The sequence below is a fragment of the Rhinoderma darwinii genome (assembly GCF_050947455.1).
Source record: "Rhinoderma darwinii isolate aRhiDar2 chromosome 2 unlocalized genomic scaffold, aRhiDar2.hap1 SUPER_2_unloc_7, whole genome shotgun sequence".
Lineage (NCBI taxonomy): Eukaryota > Metazoa > Chordata > Amphibia > Anura > Rhinodermatidae > Rhinoderma > Rhinoderma darwinii.
The window spans coordinates 442,487-450,951 of record NW_027461731.1 but is presented as its reverse complement, the minus strand read 5'-3'; the positions used below and the strand labels follow the sequence as shown (position 1 = coordinate 450,951).

At 42.7% G+C, this 8,465-nt stretch overlaps 2 pseudogenes; both read right to left on the bottom strand.

Moving 5' to 3' along the window:
• On the bottom strand, positions 1-222 carry LOC142682097 (U2 spliceosomal RNA; annotated as a pseudogene).
• Positions 223-6,785: 6,563 nt separating this feature from the next.
• On the bottom strand, positions 6,786-6,956 carry LOC142682119 (U2 spliceosomal RNA; annotated as a pseudogene).
• Positions 6,957-8,465: the final 1,509 nt, after the last annotated feature.

Genomic DNA, 8,465 nt, shown 5'->3' with positions numbered 1-8,465 from the left:
AAAGGGTGCGCCGGTCCTGGAAATACTGCAATACCAGGTCAATGCGTGGAGTGGACAGAGCAAGCTCTATTTCCATCTCCCTGTTCTAAAAATCCATTTAATATATGGTCCCCAGATAGGGGACGTATCAGATATTAAACTGATAAGAACAGATTTTTTTTTTAAGTTGGCTACCCCCTCGCGGGGGTGTCAATGATTTATTACTTAAAATTCAAAAAATATTTACAATGAATTACAGCTTTTTACAATGAATTACAGTAATAAAATCAATTTACATAAAAACACATAAAAGGGGACATGGTGGCAAATTCTTATATATTGGAGTTCCATTCTTTTACAAACCATTTATTTGAAAGGGTGGCATTTCTTTTTTTATCTAATAAATAATAAATGTACATCTCGCTAAAACAAAGACCTAAAACATCGTCAACAGATAAAACATCGTGCTTAAAAATCAGGATGTTCCTGGCCTTCCACAGAGCTTCTTTTACGCAGTTCATCGTCTTCCATGCAATAGTCTTTTGGTTCGCGGTTGGGCATCCAAAGAGTCCATATAAAATCATTTCGTAAGTCAAGTCCTTTAGGTCTGCCATCTTCTTCATTAGAGGGAATATCTTTATCCAAATATGTTTAGTAAAATCGCAAGTCCAAAAAATATGACGCACGGTCTCCTCAGCCTGGCAGCCTTCCCTCGGACAGATGGCAGACCTCGCGAATCCTCTCCTGAATTGGAATGCCCGGCATGGAAGACATTGATGAACGCAGCTCCAGGCCAGGTCCATCTGTGTATTAAAAAGATAAAACACATTAACCATTTTGAAGATAAAAGCACAGCGTTCATTATTAAAATTTTCAATATTAGTGACGACTTCATTTCCTCTTATGTCTTTTATAAGTTTCTTACTGTTTATCATGTCATTAAAATTTTTCCCTTTAAAATTAAACAAGGCCACTATTTTCTCTAAAATCACGTAATTTGCTGGTAGATTAAAAGCATAAGGTGAGGTTAAAACAATTTCAAACCACCCCATCCTTCGCATAAAAAACCCAGTATTAAAACGTAGAAAATAAGACCAATGATGTTGTTTAAAAAGAGAATTAAGACAGAAACAAAAGTACTTGATTAAAAGAAACCTATTAAAATCTGGAAAGTCTTTGCCACCCTTTGGTTTGATTTTCATTACCGTCTCACGTTTAAGTTTCTCCATTCTGGAACTCCAAAAGAAGGTAAAACAAGCTTTAGTAATTTTTCTTAATAAAACCGTGGGAGGAGGGAAAACCATGCTTAAGTATAAAAGCAAAGGTAAAATTATCATTTTAATTATTAAAATTTTTCCTCCCATGGTAAGCTTCCTCATGTTCCACATGCATATTTTTTGATTTACCTTCTGCGCCACCATGTCCCAACTGATAAAACCATTGTCGTACCCACTGAAGGAGACACCTAAAATTTTAATATTATCAGACACAGGAACCGGTATATCTCTAAGAGCCATGCTTCCTATGTTTAAAATATGACTCTTGCTGAAGTTTACTTTAAAACCGGAAGCACAGCAATAAAACTCGATTTGCCTAAGGGTTCTCTGAAGCGACAGGGCGTCCCTACATAAAACCGCCACATCATCCATGTACCCCACTGCTTTGGCCTCTACGCCGCCTCCCCCGGGCAGGGGGACTCCACGGATACACTTATCGCGGCGAATTGCGCATAACAGAGGCTCCAATGCACATATAAAAAGCAGTGGGGACAAGGGACACCCCTGCTTCACCCCAGAGTTTAAAAATACGTCCTGTGTCTTAAAACCATTCACTAAAATTTTGCTGGTGCATTCTCTGTAAAAGGCTTTAATAGATAATAAAAATCCTTCAGGTATACCCATACGTTCTAAAACCTTAAAAAGATAAAAATGAGAGACACGGTCGAACGCCTTCTCAAAGTCTATAGAAAAAATGGCTAATTTAACTTTTCTAGACCTCGTGTCCTCAATCACGTCTTTTATTAGGTTTAAATTATCCCAGATGCTGCGGCCTGGCACCCCACACACCTGGTCAGAGTGTATAATGTGGGGTATTATGGCTTTTAATCTATTTGCACATATTTTAGCCATAATTTTATAGTCGCTATTTAGAAGGGTTATTGGTCTCCAATTCTTTAAAACTGCGATGTCACCCGTCTTATACAGCAGGGAGACCTCACCCTTCCGCCAGGACTTAGGCAGCATCTTGGAATTAAAAACATCAGAAAAAAGGTTAAAAAGATCCTCTTTTAAAATGTCATAAAATTTTACATAAAACTCACTGGGTATACCGTCCGGTCCGGGAACTTTCCCTGTTTTAAAACTCTTAACAGTTTCTAAAACCTCCTGCTCCGTCAGCTCCTGTAATAAAAAATTCTGGGAGACAGGGTCTAAAACAGTAGTAATCTCCTTCAGTGAGTCACGCATAAAATTATGATCCACAGTCTTAACATTAAAAAGGTCAGTGTAAAACTCATGAACTTTACTTAAAAGACCCTGTACATCTGACACCCCTTCTATATTTTTGATAATTGCCTTTTTGTTATTTATTTTCTTAAAAAAGTACCTGGAGCAGGTCTCGTTCTCCTCCACATGTTGTATTTTTGAACGGAATATAATCTCTTTACCTTTCTGCTCCAGGCACTGGGCTATCTCCTTTTTCAAATTGGTGATGTCATCTTTAACGTCTATGTCATGATCTTGCATTTTGTACAGGGTCTGCAGACGGGTATTGAGAATTTTAAAAAAAGCGTATTTCTCTTTGGCTTTCGCCACGCTTTTCTTAATAAAAAAATCTTTTATTTTCTTTTTCATTTTCTCCCACCATGCACTGATGGGAGTACGTGTGTCTCTTACCCGCCTGCTTTCTTGGTAAAATTCAATAAATTCTGCTAAAACCTGTGGATCGTCTAAAAGGGAAACATTCATCTTCCAGGACTTTTTACATACAATATTATTAAGATCATGCTTTACTTTAAAAGATAAAAGCCTGTGATCTGAAAACACATTGGTTAAAACTTCACAATTAAAAGGCAGTAAATTTTCAGAACAAAAGATAAAATCAATCCTGGAGCTACAGGTGGCGTTGCTCCAGGTAACGCCGGCTTCCTCTGGACTGCTCCTGTTACATTCTTTGTATATGTCTTTTAATTTAAAATCAGTCACGATATCCTTGAGCAGTCCAGAGGTCTTGTCATAGTTCCTACTCGTACTGTTGGTAAGCCGGCGTTCTCCTCTCAGGATACAATTAAAATCACCTGCGAGGATAAAAGGCTCAGATGTGTTGATAAAAAGCGGTAAAATCTCCAGCATCCTCGCTCTTTCGTTCTTTTCTGGTGATCCGTAAAAATTTAAAAACTGCCACTTTACACCATCAATAAAAGCTTTAACCATTAAAATACGTCCTGGTAAGATTTCTTGAATAAAATCAATTAAAACGTTTCCCTTAAAAAGAATGGCGACCCCTGCTGATCTGGACTCGTTGGATCCAGACCAGACGGATGGACCATACTTCCAATCCTTTTTGTAATTTTCATATCTCATTGTATGGGGAATGCCGCACTCCTGCAGGAAAAATACAGAGGCTGCCAGGCAAGATAAAAAATTGAAGAGAGCAACCCTTCTCACTTTTGACTTGGCGCCCCTCACGTTGAGGGAGATTCCCATGAGCTCAGACATCGTGGAGAGTAAAAGCAAAATTCTGATTTTAAAATAATAAATAATAGGCGTACTTAAAATCAGATTGCTCCTCCACCAGCAATACCCGAAACCTCACTTGAACTCATGGCCCCGCCCTCATCCGACTCAACTGAAAAGAGGGACGAGGCAGGAGAAGAACTACTGTCGCTGAGAGCTGAGCCAGCAACACTCACCTCGTACACGGGGAGCCCAGACTCGCACAGCCTCACCTGGGTCTCTCTCGGTTGACCGACTGGGTCCATGTCTGGTGGGTCCCCCAAGGGCCCCGCCTCTCCCCCCTGGGCCCGTGAAGGCCGGTCTAGAGGGGGAGGTTGTGCGCATGGCGGGGTGTCCGATAATACGGAGGGAGCAGTGCCCGTCCTCCTCACCAGTGCAGGCGAGGAGGGGGTCCCAGGAGGAGCCACATCTTTCCGCACGGACGTATCCATCTGCTCCTCCCCTGTCTCCCTCCTACTGGCACGTTCTTGCTTCCCCTTTTTACGGGGACCCACCTGTACCCAGTCTTCTCCTTCCGAGTCGGTCTCTAGAGACCCAGGATTAGGAGCAGGCCCGGCACCGCCTGAGCAACCAGCCGTCTGGGATGCCACAGGTTCATCGATGGCCTGCTCCTTTTCTGCCTTCCTCTTGGCCTGCCGTTTTTCCTTGGCGCTGGGCTCATTTTTATCCCCTGAGGTCGCTGGCTGAGAGGCACCTGTTTTGGCTTCGGCTAGCCGTACTCTTGAAGCCCAGGTACCTCTCTGCTCTTTCGCCGCAACAGCTTGTTCTCCTCCTTGAGGACGGGACTGCTCTGCTGGTGGAGCACGTGGGGGCACCTCGGGTTGCTCATCTTCTTCGCCTCGGTACCTATGTGGACAAGCATAATAAAGATGACCAGTTTTTTGACAAAAATTGCATTTTTTCTCTTCTGTACATTCTCTCATTGTGTGTTGTTTACTTCCACAGTTCCTGCAGGTGACATCGCAGTTAAAACTGGTATGTCCATAGGTACCGCAGGCCCTGCAGAAGTTTGGCATTCCTGAGAAATAGAGGTCGCCATTCACATTCCCAAGTTTAAAACGAGCAGGTGGTAGCTTCGTTTCTTGGGTGGAGGGGTCCTTTATTAGCGTAACAATAAATTTCCATTTGACGGTCCACACACCGCACTCGTTCATAACTCTCCCCAGCAGCTTAACGTTCTTAAAGTATGCAGCAAGAAACGCCGCCACTTCCTGATCTTTCACGTATGGGGAATACATTTTAATCACTACGAGTTTGGTTACTTCAAAAGCGTGTTCAATTACCTGGACTCCCAAGGCCATGAGTTCACCTTGTTGCCTCTCAGCTTTTCCCATGGCATCACGGAGGATTCCTTCTCCCATAAAAGTCACGTCGTACACTCCACGCCTTGGGTAGTCCTGGATCGCCAAAATCTCGTTCTTGTGGACCGCCAACCGCTTTTCCAAAATATCGTGGACAAGGAACTTGAGACCACGAGGACCGCCTCCACCCTCTGCCAAGATAAATCTTGCAGTATTCCGCAACCGGGCGTATACCGGCACCGCATCAGGTCCGCCTGCCATTTGCGTGGCCAGGTCGGTACCGCACAGCTTGCGCTGCGCCCTTTGGGTTCAAGGAGACACACCAAAGGGCTGGGGGGGGATCGCAACTCGTTGCTCAGGACTAAGCCTCTCTCCCAAATAGCAGCACGGGGGTGAAGTCCAGGCGAACCTGGACGATCCCCCGAGGCCGAGAGAGAGGGTACCTGAGCACCTTCTGACTAAAAACCTCCTGTATAAATACACTTGGTCTTAGCCAAAAGGCCGAGAAGCGATAACCCGAACGGGCCGCGCGTTGACCGAGCCTGCCCAATACTGCTGTTCACCCCTTGCAGCGATTCAGCCTACTCCTAGGCAATTCCATGGGGCCCTGCAGGCTCACACACACTCACAGCTACTAAGCGGGAGGTGAATAAAGGCCGGAGAGGAAGCAAGACAGGATTTGCTTCTTTTGCTTGCACCACAATGCAGTGCTGAAAGAGGAGGAATCGACATAAAAACGCCTTCCTGGCAACGCCCAAATGCCCTCCTGCCGTGCAAACACTGGCAGCAGCAGCAGCAGCAGCAGTAAGTGCATGCCCACTGCCACCCCTTCTCCTTTCACACCTTGTATCAGCTTTAATCCAGTCCAGTGCTGCCTGCTGAGCAGCACTGACCAACACTGCCTGGGCCCAGGCTTTTATCTCTGAGGCCCCATTATGATGTCAGAAAGCTGGCTCTGGCTCCTGAGGTCTCCACTATGACACGTGCAAAGTTCCGTCTGAACTTTATATAAGACGGTGCGGCTCAGTCAGTCACTCAGTGTTGCCTGAGAGGGCAACACTGCAACAGCCGGCCCCCAGGCTGTCTTTTTTTTGCACAGCTAGTTGCCTCCAGGAGGCCACAAGAGGGAGACGAGGGACTGCAAAATGGAAAATAGGCATCCACCAACTTTACAGACAACTTGTTCTCCTTGCTCCTACAACCTCCATCCTTGCACAGTTTGTTATTCTTCCAGGTAACATAGTAACAAATCCAAATTGCTGCTCTCTTTGTAGGCAAGCAAGGGTTTGTTGCAACTGCAATTCTTACTTCTTCTTGAAATGTAGGGACCACAGTACATTCCATCACATCCATCTAGTGTACACAGGTAGGTCCATTGTGACGGGCGGGCGGGCGGGCTGGCTGCTTTAATGGCTGTTTGCTGTTCCCCTACTCCACTCCACTATTTGACTATGGTGCTGCATCAATCAGTGGCTGGCTCAGGTGCAGCTCTTTAACCTACCTAGGAGGGAGGGCGGAGAGAAGACAAGGAAGGTGAATGAGCTGTTCCAATGTGAAATGCCAGAAACACAGACGACACAAAACAAGAGGTGGCAATGTATTAATTAATTGCATTTAATAAATTAGCTCATTATCACACATGACTGTACAAATGCATTGTCCAACAGGTGTTGAAATAATGGGATTAAAAGGGGAGATCCCATCCGAAAGACAAAAACAATGGCAAACACAAAAAGCACTTTTGGAATCTGATTTTAGTAAACACATAAGGAAAGGGTGCACCGGTCCTGGAAATACTGCAATACCAGGTCAATGCGTGGAGTGGACAGAGCAAGCTCTATTTCCATCTCCCTGTTCTAAAAATCTATTTAATATATGGTCCCCAGATAGGGGACGTATCAGATATTAAACTGATAAGAACAGATTTTTTTTTTTTTTTTTTTTTTTTTTTTTTTTTTTTTTTTTTTTTTTATTAAACCATTCAGGTTTTTTTGAATAAAACCGAGAACTGTAGTTGTTCAAACCACCTCTCTATTTTTCAAAAAATCTCATCACTCTGGTTCATTATTTTATTTTTCCATCAAATACAAGATAAATCAAACAAATTCCTCAAACTAAATACCTCCATTTCAACATTCGCCATATCCCTTCCGCATCCATACCTCTTTCTAGATCCCATTTATAATAAAAATACAATTTAGCCAATACCATACTAACCACATCCTCCATCTCAAATACTTCTCTTTTATACACATTCAAATTCCTCGTATTCCACAATACTTCTTTCACACAAGTCAGAAAAATCCACAACACTCTATCCTTTTCACTACCCAAACTACACAAACCAAACAAGACAATTTCATACGTCAAAACCTTCAAACCAGTCAATTCTTCACACAACCCACTCAACTTTTTCCAAACATCCTTTGCATGCTTACACGACCAAAACACATGACTCACATCCTCATCATCCCCACAACCTTCTCTCGGACACCTTTCAGATGCAACCAAACCTCTTCTTTTCTGAACACTCCTTACAGGCAACACTCCATGTACCGACATCCATAACAAATCTTTCTGCTTATTTGACACATCATACGTAACAATCTTCTTCCACACAGACTTAGACTCCTTCGAATTCAAACCATTTACAGAACACATCACATTATTCATACACATACTTCTCACAACATTCTTTTCACTCAGAAATCTCTCCATTCTTACATCCTCTAGCTGGAATTTTTTGATAAATTTTTCTACATACAAATACCACCCTGTGCACTGAAAAGCAATTGGTTTACATAAATTCCGTTTTTCCCACCTTAAACGCTGAATCACCGTTCCAGCTAAATACTTCGACATTCTAGAAGCCTTGGATTCTTTAAATAAAAGCTCAACAAAAAAACGTACACAATTAATTCCAATAAAAATCTCCAAATTTGGGAAATCCAAGCCTCCATTACGTCTGCTTTTCATTAGAATTTCTCTCCTTGCCTTCTCAATCCCGCTCCCCCATAAAAAAAGGAACAAAACTCTATTCACTTTTTTTAACATAGCAACAGCAGGAGGAAAAACCAAAGCAACATATAAAATCATAGGTAGAATAATGCTTTTGACAATTAAAACCTTCCCCGAAAAAGAAAGATCCCTCATTCTCCACATTTCCAACTTTCTCACAATCCTACCACCTAACTCATCCCAACTTTCTCTCCCTTTCAACTCATCATCAAACACAATACCCAAAATTTTCACACCATTCACCTGTTCCATATCAGGATCACTCACCCGTTCATTACTGAAGAAAAATTTAAATTTGCTCTTACCCCAATTTATTTTAAAAGCAGACGCAATACAAAACATATTTACAATCAACTTCACTCTGGACATATCATACACTGAATCACACAATACACAAATATCATCCATATATCCCAAAGCTTTCACACGCTTT